The sequence below is a fragment of the Schistocerca piceifrons genome, chromosome X, assembly GCF_021461385.2.
Source record: "Schistocerca piceifrons isolate TAMUIC-IGC-003096 chromosome X, iqSchPice1.1, whole genome shotgun sequence".
NCBI lineage: Eukaryota > Metazoa > Arthropoda > Insecta > Orthoptera > Acrididae > Schistocerca > Schistocerca piceifrons.
The window spans coordinates 764,139,414-764,157,220 of record NC_060149.1 but is presented as its reverse complement, the minus strand read 5'-3'; the positions used below and the strand labels follow the sequence as shown (position 1 = coordinate 764,157,220).

Here is a 17,807-nt window from a genome sequence, read left to right as displayed (position 1 = left end):
TTGCGATTTTTTTCCCGTCAGTGTATTTTTACTACTTGAAGTCAGAGTTCCTGTTTTTCTAGCATTTTGTTAAATTACTACTACCATTTTTTAGAAACCATGTTGTTGTTCTCTTCAGTCCGAAGACTGGTTTGATGCAGATCTCCATGTTACTCTATCCTTTGCAAGCCCCTTCATTCTGCGTAACTACTGCAACGTACAACTTTTTCCCGCCCCTCTCCCTCCCTTCCACTCGCACTTCCCTCCCTTACTAAACCGTCAATCCCTTGTTGCATCAGGATATGTCCTATTAACCGATCCTTTATTGTAGTCAAATTGTGACATAAATTTATTTTCTCCCCAATTCTAATCTGCAGCATTCTTCTGCAGTACCACATTTCAAATGTTTGTATTATCTGTTTATTTGAACTATTTATCGTCTACTTTTCACTTCCATACAAGGATACACTCCATAAAATACCTTCGGAAAAGGTTTCCTAACATTTAAATTTATATTATAACTAACGAATTTCCCTTTTTTCCGACACACTTTTCTCCCTATTACCCGTCTAAATTTTATGCCCTCTTTACTTCCGTCCGTCGTTTATCTTGCTACCCAAATAGTAAAACTCGTCTACTGCTTTAAATGTCACATTTCATGATCGAATACCCTCAGCATTCCTTGGTTTAATTTGACTACATGCCATTGTTCTTTCGTTTCAGCTGTTGTTTATATTCATCTTATAGTTTAATTTCAGAACGCTATCTATTCCTTCCAACTAATCATCCGTGTACTTTGCCGTTTCCAAGACGAAATATAAGTGCATGAAACGCTCAGCAACGACGGGATACCTAAATTACACTACTGGCCATTAAAATTGCTACACCACGAAGATGACGTGCTACAGACGCGAAATTTAACCGACAGGAAGAAGATGCTGTAATATGCAAATGATTAGCTTTTCAGAGCATTCAAACAAGGTTGGCGCAGGTGGCGATGCCTACAACGTGCTGACATGAGGAAAGTTTCCAACCGATTTCTCATACACAAACACCAGTTGACCGGCCTTGCCTGGTGAAACGTTGTGATGCCTCGTGTAAGGAGAAGAAATGAGTACCATCACCTTTCCAACTTTGATAAAGGTCGGATTGTAGCCTATCGCGATTGCGGTTTACCGTATCGCGACATTGCTGCCCGCGTTGGTCGAGATCCAATGACTGTTAGCAGAATACGGAATCGTTGGGTTCAGGAGGGTAATACGGAACGCCGTGCTGGATCCCAACGGCCCCTTATCACTAGCAGTCGAGATGACAGGCATCTTATCCGCATAGTTGTAACGGATCGTGCAGCCACGTCTCGATCCCTGAGTCAACAGATGGGGACGTTTGCAAGACAACAACCATCTGCACGAACAGCTCGACGACGTTTGCAGCAGCATTGACTATCAGCTCAGAGACCACGACTGCGGTTACCTTTGATGCTGCATCACAGACAGGCGCGCCTGCGATGGTGTACTCAACGACGAACCTGGGTGCACGAATGGCAAAACGTTATATTTTCGGATGAGTCCAGGTTCTGTTTACAGCATCATGATGGTTGCATCCGTGTTTGGCGACATCGCGGTGAACGCACATTGGAAGCGTGTATTCGTCATCGCCATACCGGTGTATCACCCGGCATGATGGTATGGGGTGCCATTGGTTACACGTCTCGGTCACCTTTTGTTCGCATTGACGTCTCTTTGAACAGTGGACGTTACATTTGAGATGTGTTACGAACCGTGACTCTACCCTTCATTCGATCCCTGCGTAACCGTACATTTCAGCAGGATAATGCACGACCGCACGTTGCAGGTCCTGTACGGGCCTTTCTGGATACAGAAAATGTTCGTCTGCTGCCCTGGCCAGCACATTCTCCAGATCTCTCACCAATTGAAAACGTCTGGTCAATGGTGGCCGAGCAACTGGCTCGTCACAATATGCCAGTCACTACTCTTGATGAACTGTGGTATCGTGTTGAAGCTGCATGGGCAGCTGTACCTGTACACGCCACCCAAGCTGTGTTTGACTCAATGCCCAGGCGTATCAAGGCCGTTATTATGGCCAGGGGTGATTGTTCTGGGTACTGATTTCTCAGGATCGATGCACCCAAATTGCGTGAAAATGTAATTACATATCAGTTCTAGTATAATACATTTGTCCAATGAATATCCGTTAATCATCTTCATTTCTTCTTGATGTAGCAATTTTAATGGCCAGTGGTGTATATTGTCCATGTTGACCTCTGCTTGTTTTATTCACCAGCAGAAAGAATTTTCAGTGTATAGCATTGTGCTTTTTTGAGATCTGAAGTGCACTTGTGCCCACAATTAAGGAATTGTAGAGATCCACGAAAAACATTCCATTATGACGACATTATGTGGATCGAACTGTGGAGTGTCAGCACTGCAATACGTGATACACATGGCACGATGGTACGAAAAACTTGCAATGCCTATAATAGACCACATGGGTCCAAGTCTCTAATATAGTGGATTAGACCCTTTGTTGTGTGCCTTCGGGTCGTTATTTTCAGGATGACACAACAAATGCACTGGGATGGCAACAACTTGATTGTGTAGAGCCAGTCATTTCATAGCTGTTGTGAAGAGTCTAGGAGAATGAAAATATTCATTGGCAGTAAGTGCAAGATCGAAAATATGTTACAACCCAGCCCCAGGCTCGTTACCTTGCTTTCAGTATGTGAAGACGTCACCTGCACTTAGGATCGCACTGCAGCCTCTGTATCACATATCACCCGTCGGTTTGCATATCGTTAGTTTCGACACTTTGATCTGCATGCAGAGAGGCCCGACAAATGTATTTGCCTCAAACGACGGCACCGACTGACTCAGTGAATGTGGTTGTCTCGTAACCGTGTGTGGACCCAGGTACAGTGAGGTAGCGTCGTGTTCGTAAAAAAGTCACGGTTTAGCCTGCAGAGTGATTCTCACATTCTGTTCCTTTGCGGTGCTGCAGAACACGTTGCAACACTGCCGAAACGTTTGAATGAGGAATTTATATCAGCGTCAGTGTTCCCATCTGGAGCTGCTTCACATTATAAACAAATGTGGCACTGCATTTTATTCGTCGCAACGGCCTTGCCGCAGTGGATCCACCGGTTCCCGTCAGATCACGGAAGTTAAGCACTGTCGGGCGTGGCCGGCACTTGGATGGGTGACCATCCGGGCCGCCATGCGCTGTTGCCATTTTTCGGGGTGCACTAGCCAACTGAGGAGCTGCTCGACCGTACAGTAGAGACTCCGTTCAAAGAAAGCCATCGTAACGACCGGTAGAGCGGTGTGCTGACCACACGCCCCTCCTATCCGCATCCTCAGCTGAGGATGACACGGCGGTCGGATGGTCTAGATTGGCCACTTGTGGCCTGAAAACGGAGTTCTTATTTCATTCGTAGGGTTATTGCCTTTGATTATTAGGGTTACTGTGATTACAGGTGTCTGTAGGGATGACATTACACACCTGTGTATGCACGTTTTTCGAAGTGCATGAGGAAACGGGTTCCATTTGATGGATGATACAGTGTTGGCCTGGTGGGCGAGAACTTTTCAACGTGAGGACACCATGTGTCTAGAGTTGTTAACTACGACTTAAAAGCGACGCTCTAGGCCATAGATTGTGGCCCTAATGATGCCTCCGAGAACCATTGCTGGTCTCAAGAGGGCGTATGTCCAGCCATGGGAAGCATTACCGCGAGCCACGCTGGACGCTCTGATTGATGAGGATATTTGGTTTGTGGGGTGTTCAACTGCACAGTCATCAGCGCCCGTACAAATCCCATTTTTACGCAGTCCAATATTTACACAGTCCAATCTTGCCACTGTCACAAATGATGATGATGATAATGAAATGTTGAGGACAACACAAACACTCAGTCCCCGGGCAGAGAAAATCCTCATCCCAGCCGGGAATCGAACCTGGGACCCCGTGATCCTGAGACAGCAATGATAGCCAGTAGACCAAGAGCTATGGACTCGCTCTGATTATGAGAAACCGAAGTGTATCCTTATCTCCAGGTCGCTGCCATATTCGCCGACGATGGCAATCCGGAATAGAACATAAACGTGGTTCAAATGGTTCAAATAGCTCTGAGCACTATGGGACTTAACATCTGAGGTCATCAGTCCCCTAGAACTTAGAACTACTTAAACCTAACTAACCTAAGGACATCACACACATCCATGCCCGAGGCAGGATTCGAACCTGCGGCCGTAGCAGTCTCGCGGTTCCGGACTGAAGCGCCTAGAACCGCACGGCCACCGCGGCCGGTAACAGAAACGTGATTCGGCACTGAACACAATGCAACGCCGTTCATCAACAGTCTGGCCAATGCACCTCTCCAAACGCATCACACGCGTAGGACGGTAGTTCCCTTTCCCGGCTACTATCCTCCGACACAGAATGTTGCAGGGAGTCCACTATTTGTTCCCATTTGGCAGGTGTAGATGTCAAGGGGGTACGATGTGCTCTATGTACAACACCGCAATCCTCCCTTGCGATGGATCATACATATGAAGTCGACTGGAACCTTGACGACGAGATACCTGCCCTCATCCTCATCCACATCTACATCTACATCTACATAGATTCTCCACAAGCCACCGTACGGCGCGTCACAGAGTGTACCCTGTACCACCACTAGTCATTTCCTTTCCTGTTCCACTGGCAAAGAGAACGAGGGAAGAAAGCCGGCCAGAGTGGTCGAGCGGTTCTAGGCGCTACAGTCTGGAACTGCGCGACCGCTACGGTCGCAGGTTCGAATCCTGCCCCGGCATCAATGTGTGTGATGTCCTTACGTTAGTTAGGTTTAAGTTGTTCTAAGTTCTAGGGGACTGATGACCACTGCAGTTAAGTCCCGTAGTGCCCAGAGCCATTTGAACTATTTCTCGTATCTTATCTTCGTGGTTCTTACACGCCATGTACGTTAGCAGCTGTAGAATTCTTCGGCAGTCAGCATCAAATGTCGCTTCTCTAATTTTTCTCTATAGTGTTTCTCGAAAAGAACGTCGCCTTCCCTCCAGCCATTCCCAAAGCATCTCCGTAATACCTCCGTGTTGTTTGAACCCAGCGGTAACAAATCTAGCAGGCCACGTCTGAATTACTTCGATGTCTTACTTCAGTCTCATCTGGTACAGATCCCAAACACTCGAGCAGTACTCAAGAAAAGGTCGCACCAGCGTCCTATAAGCAGTCTCCTTTACAGGTGAACCACTCTTTCCTAAAATTTTCCCAATAAACCGAAGTCGACCATTCGCCTTCCCTACCACAGTTCTCACATGCTCGTTCCATCTCATATCGTTTTACAACTTTACGCCCACGTATTTAAACGACATGACTGTGTCACCTGGACGCTAGTAGTACTCTATCCGAACATTACAGCTCTGATATTCCTACTCATCCGCATCAACTTACATTTTTCCACATTTAGGGCTAGCTGTCATTCATCACACCAATTGGAAATTTTGTCTAAGTCTTCTTGTATCTTCCTACAGTCACTCAATTTTGACGCCGTACTGTACACGACGGCATCATCAGCAAACAACTGCAGATTGCTGCCCACCCGGTCATTTATGTATACAGAGAACAACAGCGGTCCTATCACTCTTCCCTGTGGCACTCCTGACGATACCCTTGTCTCCGATGAACACTCACCGTCGAGGACAACATACTGAGTTCTATTGTTTAAGCAATCCCAAGCCACTCACATATCTGTGAACTTACTCCATATACTAGCACCTTCATTAACAGCCTGCAATGGGGCACAGTGCCAAATGCTTTCCGGAACTCTAGAAATATGGAATCTGTTGCCCTCCATCCATAGTTCGCAGTGTATCATGCGAGTAAAGGGAAAGCAGTCCAACATCGGGCCACTGTCACATCCGAATATCCCAGAAATGTAGATGTCGTAGGATTCGACGAACTGGCCAACGTTGTCGGGTGCTGATAGCGATGTCTCACACGAGTACGCGGCATCATCGTGTCCTCTTCAGTAATTACTCAACATCTATCGTTGTTCCCATACTTTATATACCTTACCAGGCCTGGTCACAGCACTAAACGCGAGCAATACTAACGCACTCTGGTGGCCGTTATACCTGTCACAGAGTGTTACAGCCCTAAATCATTTACATACCACACGTTGGTGTGCACGTGTAAGAAGTTTCTGTTACATCTGATCGTGTTATTTGGGGGCTTTATTTTTTTATCAGACGGTGTACAGTCTATCCAATAATGCGATCCAAGATTACTGCAACCCAAAATGACCGGTGCGATGGACTGCAGTAACCCTCAACCACACAATATTTATACAGTCCTCTTTTATATCCACTCTTAATAAAAATGTAATTTCTCATTAATCATTGTAATTAAAGCTGTTGTTGAGGGCCGGCCGGTGTGGCTGTGCGGTTCTAGGCGCTTCAGTCTGGAACCGCGTGACCGCTACGGTCGCAGGTTCGAATTCTGCCTGGGGCATGGATGTGTGTGATGTCGTTAGGTTTAAGTAGTTCTAAGTTCTAGGGGACTGATGACCTCAGATGTTAAGTCCCATAGTGCTCAGAGCCATTTGCACCTTTTTTTTTTGAGGGCCTGCCGCGGCGAGGGCGACACACTCAACCGTTGTCTTTCGACCAACATCACTTACTTCTAATCCCCAAGTAACACAAAATCTAACACCAGTCGCACAGCGCTTTCGATGCTTCGACCTCCATAGTCGATGCGTACACGTGCTCTAGACCTGTGTGACTGAACAAGGAGGCACATTGAGTAACTGGTTAAGATGTAACGGACGTAGTCAGGAGGCGCAGTAAATCCTCGTTATGGAAGCTTGTCGACTAAAGTCAAATTGTTGATGAATTTCTACGTCTTGCGAAACAAGAGTTGTAACTAAAGTGTCTGAAGTCAGTGGAAAACTTTTTAACTGTAGTTATCCTTAACTCCCTTTCCAGTCACGTCTTTCCCTTTGAGGCGAGTGTATGGATTTTTCTTTTAAGAACATAAAATCGACAGATTGTAGTGAATTCAGTTGGAAATAGTGGTAATGGTTTTTTTTTAATTTGAAGTAACAGGAAAAATTTACAGCATTAAAACCAAGCGACGTGCAGCAGTAATTAAGCTACTGAACATATTCACGCAGGACAAAATCCCAGTAACTGTCCAGTCATATTGATTCACCGTCTCTGAAGTTCCCGTAACCAATTTTAGGACTGTTGATGTGTCATGCAACAAAACGGCGGAAAAAACCACTACTCCATATTTCCCCTTACCGAGCTGAGTTTGTACTCCATCTGCAACGATGTTTCTGCGTCACTGCGGACTGTTAACGATTATCCGAGAATACGGAATAGGTTCTCGATATGTGACTGGCTTGAAGTCTTCTTAAATAATAGAACCCAGTCAGTTGTCCCTGACGGCGACTGTTCATCAGAGACAAGGATACTGTCAAGAGTGCCCAGGGAATTGTAATAGGACTGCTCCTGTTCTCTGTATACATAAATGATCTGACAGATAGTGTGAGTAGTTCAGAACTACAACCAATCGTTTCTATACTCAACGTGTACAACACAAGACTGTTGCTACAACTAAATTATTCGAAATCTTTTACAAAGCTGAGATACAGTCTGTCACAGAACAGCTGTAGGATAGGGCTAAATTGTGCCTTTTGGATTGTTTTCTCGAGTATCTGAATTTCATAGAAATAGCCTCTTCCTACTGACAACAAATACGATGTGTTTTTCATAGTTTACTAGAAACTCTCTCAGACTCTTTCAGAAGAGATATTTCTGAGATGCATCACTTTTTTGCGGGAGAAAGCAAGGAAAAGAACTAGGTTTTCGATTTTATCGCCTTGTCAGCGACGAGGTGGGTAGAGACGAAGTACTGCTTCGGTCTGATACGGACGGGAAACGCAGTAGTCGAAGCTTTGTGGAAGGAATGATCCCGATCCACAGTGATTTGTAAATCAATGAGAAAAGTTGATTTGCCAAGTTCACTTGAATACAGAAGAGCGAGTGACACGCGATTACAATACTCGGTTCATGGTAGATCAGGTGTAGGCACGACAGCGAATATGGGCCCAGCATTTACAATGTTCTCCAGAAGTATATTTGTGATTATTGGACTGTTTTTAACCTCTGGCTTCAATTTTCCTGCTGTGACCGCGGAACTTGTTGTTGTACTAGAAGCACTACGTATCTGCTCGCAGATGACACCATCTCTATACTCTCTGCTCGGTATCTCACTGTCAGCACTAACAACACTTAAAAATTTTAACACCTTTTTGACTGAAAAATCCATGCCATACAGGACTACTGAAATGCTGGAACTGTGAACTTCACTTGCGTAAAATTACACAGTGGTGTCACTGGCAACTAAGCTGTTGTCCGATGAGCCAATGGAGCTGCTGTGAGTGGCCACACTACGTCGAATGCCATCCCAACTACAGAGAGGAACGATAGAACACCTGCAACGGGACTGGGAGGCAACAACGAGACACAAAAGCAAGAAGTGCACAAATTCACCCACCTGTCTCGTATTCCACTATGTCCTGTACACATTCAGCGTTTAGGCAGCTCGTCTCTATAATATTCAGACTCTAATTTAATCATGGATGTTTCCATAAACATCTTCACAGGCTGTAAATCGTAGAGACGATGAGGACACAGTTCATCGTTTCGTTGAGTACCCCAGACTACAAAGAAGTACTGCAATTCTTTTACAAGGACTTGTAAACATTGATCGTCCTTTCCCAACCTGTGTGAAGGCTTCTTCAGGAGCACAAGATCACAGACTTGTAAGGTCATGGTTAGGTGGTTTCTTATTCTATGACTGAACACAACTGTGTAAGCTGTAATGACATTGTTTAATACTGCAATCGTGCCACAGAAATACATGCTTTTACACAGTTTACAATGTGACAATGTTAATACAGTTGTCAAAATGACGCATCTCGTACTCTGAAAGTGAACTAATCTTAAACATAACAGTCTTAAATTTTAACTCTCAGAAAGTTAAGTAATCCTAAACACAACAATATTAAATTTTAACAGGAAGTTTCTTTACAAAGTTGTTCTTACAATTACGTTACAATGTTGGCCAGTACTATGATAGATCACCCGGTTCCGGTTCAAAGCTCGATACTATTTTTAGGATGAAAATCAAGTCTACAGAGGATGGTCAGTTCTGCGACAAGTTGAGCAAAAGATTATCCAAGGTCGCTCGATTTTACAGTGGACGCAAGCTGGTGAACCAACCAGTTTACACCACTGCACATGGTATTTACCTTAGCTGCGATGAGCTGTCGACTGCCTGGCTGCTCTCGTCCTCTTAAATTCCTTAAAAACTAATTAAACCTTTGCTGAATGTTCCAGTAGAAACTCTCCCTATGTTTCCCAATATGCGAGAAAACATGAACTCATCCCTAGTCTCAGACTATGGCCATATACACGCGCATGGCTGGAGCAGCGTGCATAATGCCCTCTCAGTTCTCACAAGAACAATTAACTAACTGGTTGGTTCGCTTCTCCACAGTTGGAGCTCAACGATGCTACAGCTAATTTCTAGCCGGAGGTCAGCCGCTGTGAATGTAGTGTTCACACAAATTTCTCCTCTGCGTCATACAGAGCGTTATGCGCCCCATTCTACTCTAGACGCCAGTTCAAAGAGTCCCTGAAAATTTCCGTCTTGTCTTTTTCATAGCTGAACTGTCTCCCCACCTGGGTTCTTTCGTTCTCGACGTCACAGGTTTTTTGGCCAATAGGTACGTTCCTCTTATTTTGTGAAAACTCTTTCCACTAATCGTAAGGGTCCTACCATTAAACTGCATCGAAATCTCGACACTTTACTCCTTCCCAGTGTGTGTCCGACCATCAGACGTTTTGTGCCCATTCCAGACTCCTACAAAGCTACATGTGTCTATCATGTGTGTACCACTTGCAGTTCACGTGATCGAATGAGTCACTGGTTTGGTTCGTATCCATTTGGAATTCTGAAATGCAGTTTTCTAAAGCTTTTTCTGTCCTCCTCCTGGTTGCCTGGCCCTTTACTCTCTCTCCTGTCCGAGTCACCTGGTTGGTCGGTCGTTGACTCTCGCCTGGGACTCCCCTTAAGTGGTTCCTGTGGTACCCCCTGTGTCGCAGCATTCGCCTCTGCCCGCCCTTGCTTCCAAACCGAAACGTTTCCTCTCACTGCTTATTCCACCTTCTGCTCATAGACACACATTATATAGGGTGTTACAAAAAGGTACGGCCAAACTTTCAGGAAACATTCCTCACACACAAATAAGGAAAAGATGTTATGTGGACATGTGTCCGGAAACGCTTAATTTCCATGTTAGAGCTCATTTTAGTTTCGTCAGTATGTACTGTACTTCCTCGATTCACCGCCAGTTGGCCCAATTGAAGGAAGGTAATGTTGACTTCGGTGCTTGTGTTGACATGCGACTCATTGCTCTACAGTACTAGCATCAAGCACATCAGTACGTAGCATCAACAAGTTAGTGTTCATCACGAACGTGGTTTTGCAGTCAGGGCAATGCTTACAAATGCGGAGTTGGCAGATGCCCATTTGGTGTATGGATTAGCACGGGGCAATAGCCGTGGCGCGGTACGTTTGTATCGAGACATTTCCAGAACGAAGGTGTCCCGACAGGAAGACGTTCGAAGCAATTGATCGGCATCTTAGGGAGCACGGAACATTCCAGCCTATGACTCGCGACTGGGGAAGACCTAGAACGACGAGGACACCTGCAATGGACGAGGCAATTCTTCGTGCAGTTGTCGATAACCCTAATGTCAGCGTCAGAGAAGTTGCTGCTGTACAAAGTAACGTTCACTACGTCACTGTCTGGAGAGTGCTACGGGAGAACCAGTTGTTTCCGTACCATGTACAGCGTGTGCAGGCACTATCAGCAGCTGATTGGCCTCCACGGGTACACTTCTGCGAATGGTTCGTCCAACAATGTGTCAATCCTCATTTCAGTGCAAATGTTCTCTTTACGGATGAGGCTTCATTCCAACGTGATCAAACTGTAAATTTTCACAATCAGGATGTGTGGGCTGACGAGAATCCACACGCAGTTGCGCAATCACGTCATCAACACACATTTTCTGTGAACGTTTGGGCAGGCATTGTTGGTGATGTCTTGATTGGGCCCCATGTTCTTCCACCTACGCTCAATGGAGCACGTTATCTTGATTTCATACGGGATACTCTACCTGTGCTGCTAGAACATGTGCCTTTACGAGTACGACACAACATGTGGTTAATGCGCGATGGAGCTCCTGCACATTTCAGTCGAAGTGTTCGTACGCTTCTCAACAAGATTCGGTGACCGATGGATTGGTAGAGGCGGACCAATTCCATGGCCTCCACGCTCTCCTGACCTCAACCCTCTTGACTTTCATTTATGGGGGCATTTGAAAGCTCTTGTCTACGCGACCCCGGTACCAAAGGTAGAGACTCTTCGTGCTCGTATTGTGGACGGCTGTGATACAATACGCTATTCTCCAGGGCTGCATCAGCGCATCAGGGATTCCATGCGACGGAGGGTGGATGCATGTATCCTCGCTAACGGAGGACATTTTGAACACTTCCTGTAACAAAGTGTTTGAAGTCACGCTGGTACGTTCTGTTGCTGTGTGTTTCCATTCCATGATTAACGTGATTTGAAGAGAAGTAATAAAATGAGCTCTAACATGGAAAGTATGCGTTTCGGGACACATGTCCACGTAACATATTTTCTTTCTTTGTGTGTGAGGAATGTTTCCTGAAAGTTTGGTCGTACCTTTTTGTAACACTCTCTATAAGATCAGTGTGTTAGTACCGTTGATTGAGTGTCATCCCTTTTTGCATAACATACAGATAAGCAAATTTGCTCATTACTGCTGAATTAAGTTAGGTGTCATATTCACCTTCCCGTTCCGATGCACAGGGTGATCAAGAAGTCAGTATAAATTTGAAAACTTAATAAACCCCGTGGAGAGAGGTAAAAATTGACACACATGCTTGGAATGACATGGGGTTTTATTAGGATGGCGCTCCACACCATATTGCTAGACGCGTGAAACATCTCTTGCACCCATCGTTTGGTGATGATCGTGTGGTCAGCCGCCACTTTCCTCATGCTTGGCCTCCCAGGTCCCCAGATCTCAATCCGTGCGATTATTGACTTTGGGGTTACCTGAAGTCACAAGTGTATCGTGATCGACCGACATCTCTAGGGATGCTGAAAGACAACATCCGACGCCAATGCCTCACCATAACTCTGGAAATGCTTTACAGTCTTGTTCACAACATTATTCCTCGACTACAGCTATTGTTGAGGAATGATGGTGGACATATTGAGCATTTCCTGTAAAGAACATCATCTTTGCTTTGTCTTACTTTGTTATGCTAATTATTGCTATTCTGATCAGACGAAGCGCCATCTGTCGGACATTTTTTGAACTTTTGTATCTTTTTTGTTCTAATAAAACCCTATGTCATTCCAACAATGTGCGTCAATTTGTACCTCTCTATCTACATTATTCCGTTATTTATTCAGTTTTCAAATTTATTCAGACTTTTTGATCACCCGGTATAAAGTTCTTATGTAAGGTGTGAAACTGATCTTCATTTATTCCACCACCTTACTGACTTTTCAAGGCGCTGTACTGATTCACTGTTACTGCAGGTGCCTACATCTAAGACTATCATCTCAGAAACAATGAGCTAAATGAAAGTGTTCTACAACTTTTAATTTATAACAATTCTACTTTATCTGTCTATCTGGAATTATGTATGTTCTGTCTACTGTGTGTGTGTGTGTGTGTGTGTGTGTGTGTGTGTGTGTGTGTGTGTGTGTGTGTTGCCGAAAATAAACGAATTATTAATGATCTATCGATACGTTACATTTTATATAAGAATAAGCTGGCTATATATTAGGTTGGCACATAAGTTTGTAGCGTTTTTAACACCAGAAATACACATGCCGTCAATAATACATACCATCTTTCACTGTTTACTACAGTCTCCCAACGCTGGGGTAACTTTTCAATTCTGCGACCGTAGATATCACGTTGTTTTGAGGCAAAGTACTCGTTGAGCCATTTTCAGAGCGCATTGTCATCCGGAAAAGACGTTCCATGAAGGCTGTTCGATAGAGAGCGGAAAAGGTGAAAATCTGAGGGCGCAAGATCAGGAATGACTTCCCAACTCAACTCCTGTATAGTGTTTTTTTTTCTTTTTTCTTTTTTTTTAAGTCCAGAAGAATACCGGCGGGCAATATCATGGAGTAACATCACTTCACCCAGTGTTCCTGGTCGTTGTTCTTGAACTACATCTGCAAGATATATCAGTTGACAGTAAATGTCAGCAGTGATGGCTATACCTCAGGGAGGCAATTCGTAGTGCAGCACACCGTCGCTGCTCCACTTGATGCATAACATTATCTTTAGCGGATACGTGGAGGTTGCTGCTTTGTTTGGGCTCAACCATTCCTTTATTTTCATTGTTAGCATAAAGACACCATCTCTCGTCACCAGTAACGATGCAAGATATGAATAGTCAGTGTTGTTCACGAGCCAATTGATGATGAACAAGAAGAGATACACATATTGCCACCTGCTGGTTTTTGTGATTTTGACTTAGAGCATGCGGTATCCATACACCCGATTCTTGAACCTTCCTCATTGCATGCAAACATCGCAAGATGCTAGAATGATTACAATTCATCACGTTTGCAAGTTCTCGAGTACACTGACTTGGATCATGGTGGATTAATGCGTTTAAACAATGTTCATCAAACCACGAAGGTCTTCCTGAACGTGGAGAGTCCCTAATGGCAAAACGATCCTCCTTAAAACGGAAAACCATTTTCTTGCCATGCTCTGTTAAATGGCATTATCCCCCTACATGGCGCAAATGTTTCTGGCTACCTCCGCTTTATTGAACTCAAACAGAAGAGTACATCGGAAATGTTCTGGTTTCTCCACAAGGCAATCCATTTTCTAGCGTCCACTGCTCCACTCACTATCTCCAAATGACAAATTGGCAATATGTAAGCTCAAATAGCAACAGTGAACTATAAATAAAAAACGACAATCGGTAAATAAACCAGTAGCAACCACAATACCGACATGCAAACCAAAACGCTACCAACTTATGCACCAACCTGAGAGTTTAAGTTAAAGGTTAATAAATGAGAAAAAGAAACTTTAATGCTGCGTTACTCATTTAAGCTGCACGTTGTTTACATTTACCACCAGGAAATGGTATTACAAACTCGTCCTCCATTACGCAAAATCAGCGCAAAGTGTCTCTAGTGTCTGTAAAAATACAGGGTATTTCACAATTTCTGCCGTCTCTGTTGACCTCGTTTTCGTCGGGACGTTAAACGGTTATTCCTCCCTCACAATTTCTATCATCGGCTTCTAGGGGTTGTAGACGGGAATTAGTAGATAAAATTTTGATAAGGAACCCATGTCCAGTAATTTATCATTTGGATGTAAAATAAATCTGAAGATCGGATAACTTTCAAATCTCCCCATAACGGCTCGCACGCAGCGGAGACAGTGAGCTCTGACCTGTGTAGTCTACAGGAGTCTATGGTGCCGGCAATGCTTTAATTATTCATCACCTGATTCTCTTCTATGTGGAAACGGACGTCCTCTTCCAAGTCTAAGAGTGCGGCGCGTTCGTGGAGCACTACAGTCAACCCTTCTAGGTTCGGACGTACCAGTTTCTTCCAGCCGTTCTTGTAGTTGGACGAAAATGATATGTGATGTCATAGTTCACAACGGCGACTGACGACGTGGCCCTCTTCTCAGTTTGTGTGCGTATCGTAAAGCTGGAGATCTCAAAGTGATCCGCTCTTCAACCTTGTTTCATGTCGGTACATTTCCTGACGTGGGTTTCTTATTAAAACTTCATCTACTGGAACTCCTTTACAATTCCTTGAAGCCCGTAATAGGAATTGTGATACATCCTACATTAGCGTCATTTTTTCTGTTTTCCGTCGATCCTTAGTGGCTTCAGAATTCAGGGAGATATGTTTCGTTCATGGAAGTAATTGAAGGCAGTTTGTTTATAACCATATGGGATTCTCTTCTTTTATTTGTGAAGCATCTTCAATGGCCTGTAATACATGTTAGCCACAAAAATAGTAACAAACAGAGATCTGAAACACAACCACAATAAATAACTAATGAATGTTCCCCCCCCTCCCCCCCCCCCCCCCCCCTCTCCTCTCTCTCTCTCTCTCTCTCTCTCTCTCTCTCTCTCTCTCTCTCTCTCTCTCTCTCACACACACACACACACACACACGCACACACACACACACACGAATACCCATTAAAATTTTAAAAATGACGCTCTCAAAAAGAACGACACATTTACAAACAACAAAATACATACACACACACACACACACACACACACACACACACACACACACAAAACAAATGAAAAATGTCAAACCGCACGCACAACACGAACAAAAGACGAAAGATAAACACAAAGCCACAGTTGGCAACACTACACACCGTAAACAAACACGTGTTGAACACAAATGTAAAGTGCAAGTGATGTAAGCGATGTACTGAAACAAATGTCGGTGAAAGAACGTCGGTAATCGGCCAACTGGAGCATGGAGACTGATGAACACAACGCCAGGACCACACACATGGGTTAACAGGGCTGGAAATCGTAACACCGGAAGATAATTTGACATCACGAAATTTGTGTTACAATAGTTGATTCAAAGCTGAAAAACAAGAGAAAAACATGACAAAGTGTAACATAGCAACATATTGTAGCTACCACATAATAAATTTATTATATGTGTAAAAAGAAACATGTATTACAGGCCACTGAAAATGCTTGACAAATAAAGAAGCGAAACGCATATGTCTGTAAACAAAGAGTCTTCAATTAGTTGCATAGACGGAACATACCTCCATGAAACCTGCATTAGGCCTAATCATTGACAAATGAATACCAATAAACATTCCACTTATGGAGCATGGCCACAACAGACCCGCCGACAGTTATGAAGACTGCCCGCAATGCGTATCAGCTCGAAGAAGTACAGGGACACTTCCAATACAGTGTCTCCTGCGGCCTTCTGACGTATTAGCGATACTAGTTAAAGACCGTTAACCAGCTAAAGTAGTCGATAACGCCAAGTAGAGCGACCGTGTGTGTTCCAGTTAAGTACAAAACGACTACAAGGCCAGGACCTCCTTGTGAATGACAGAATGGTTCCATAGAACTCTTCATACTGTTAATGACCAGAAAGGTGAAAACGAGATCATTGTTTACTCATACTCAGACAGACCTTCTAAGAAATCCGTAAGAAAACAATGCTCAATATTTTCTCCAAAAATAGATAAAAAGCTTTGCGTATGGAAGGAAAGAAGCTTGGGGTCTAACGTACTGTCATGTCGACGATGAGATCATTATCGACGGAACACAAGTTCGGACTAGGGAAGGAATTCAGTCGTCTCCTATTCAACGGAGCCATCCCGGAATTTGCCTTGAGCTATTTAGGAAAATCACGGCCAACCTAAATCTGGATGTGCGGACGGGGATTTGAAGTGCCCTCCTCCCGATGACGTCTCCAGTTTTTTACCCACTTCGTCACTTGGTTCGGTGTTTCCCTATCGAATTACATTGCTGATTTTACCACCAGAATTTCGGCGGCTGTGCATTAGGAGATAAATTGTAGTTCCCCTATTTTTTTACTCCAACTGTTTATCATTCCTTTTTCCCGATCTAAAAGTGACTATACCTACACGAAATACTTTATCTACCAGTTCAGTGCGGACTATAACGTTAATAAGTAAGAATATTTCCTTAAAAATTGCTCAACATATTTGGACTCGCATTTGGGAGGATAATGGTTCAAATCCGCGTCGAACCATACAGATTTAGGTGTTCCCTGATTGCCCTAAATCGCTCCACGCAAATGCTAGGATGGTTCCTTTGAAAGGACACGTCCGATTTCCTTCGGCATCCTTGAAACAATCCGAGCTTGCATCACATTTGTAATGACTACTTTGTCGACAGGACGTTAAACTATAATTTTCCTTCCCTTTTGGTCAACATATTCAGAGAACTGGATCAGATGATCACATTGCAGCAATTGATACATGTTTTACTCTGTAACTAACCTCAAAGTAAATCTGAACTCTGGACTAAGCTTGTTTTAAAGTGTGCCAAAAATAGCAGAAATTTGATTAGTGTTCCAAAACTGTCCGTTAATCAGTACCAGCGACCAAGGTGGGGCCGGAATTGTGTTCAGAAAGTTCGGGTTGGAAACTAAGTGCAGCCAACTGATTTAAGTTGGTTTGCCTACGCGAATTCCTTCAATTTCCCACTGTACCACCAGCTGATATTTCATTATCGTTATTATCACAGTAAGATTTTTCCACGATCTGGAGCAGGCAGGGCCAAGAACTCTCCTCGTGCATTCAAACATGTGGCATTATTTCGTACTTCATATTTCTCAATAACATACACCACAATCAAAACAAATTTTAATGTTATTTAGTTATTTTTGATGCACTGAATATATAATAAAATATATATCAAACACGAACTGTCGGCAAACGGACAGATGCAGATAGTTTCGCAGTTTCTCGTCACTCAGGTTGTCACGTAGTCGTAACTTTTTAAGTTTCATAATCGAAAAACAACTTTTCAGCACGTATGTTCATTGAAATGTCGATATCACGTTTGCAGCCTCATTATAGAGATGTTGAAACGCTTCTCGAGAAAAACAGCTTAGAGCTCCTGGA

General features: G+C 43.9%; 1 protein-coding gene and 1 pseudogene across 2 annotated transcripts in view; both read left to right on the top strand.

The window, feature by feature from the left end:
* The window catches only part of LOC124722942 (hyaluronidase B-like), a 199,776-nt gene that overhangs the window by 30,172 nt on the left and 151,797 nt on the right, over positions 1-17,807 (top strand). The window lies entirely within an intron of this gene.
* Positions 3,110-3,227, top strand: LOC124723976 (annotated as a pseudogene).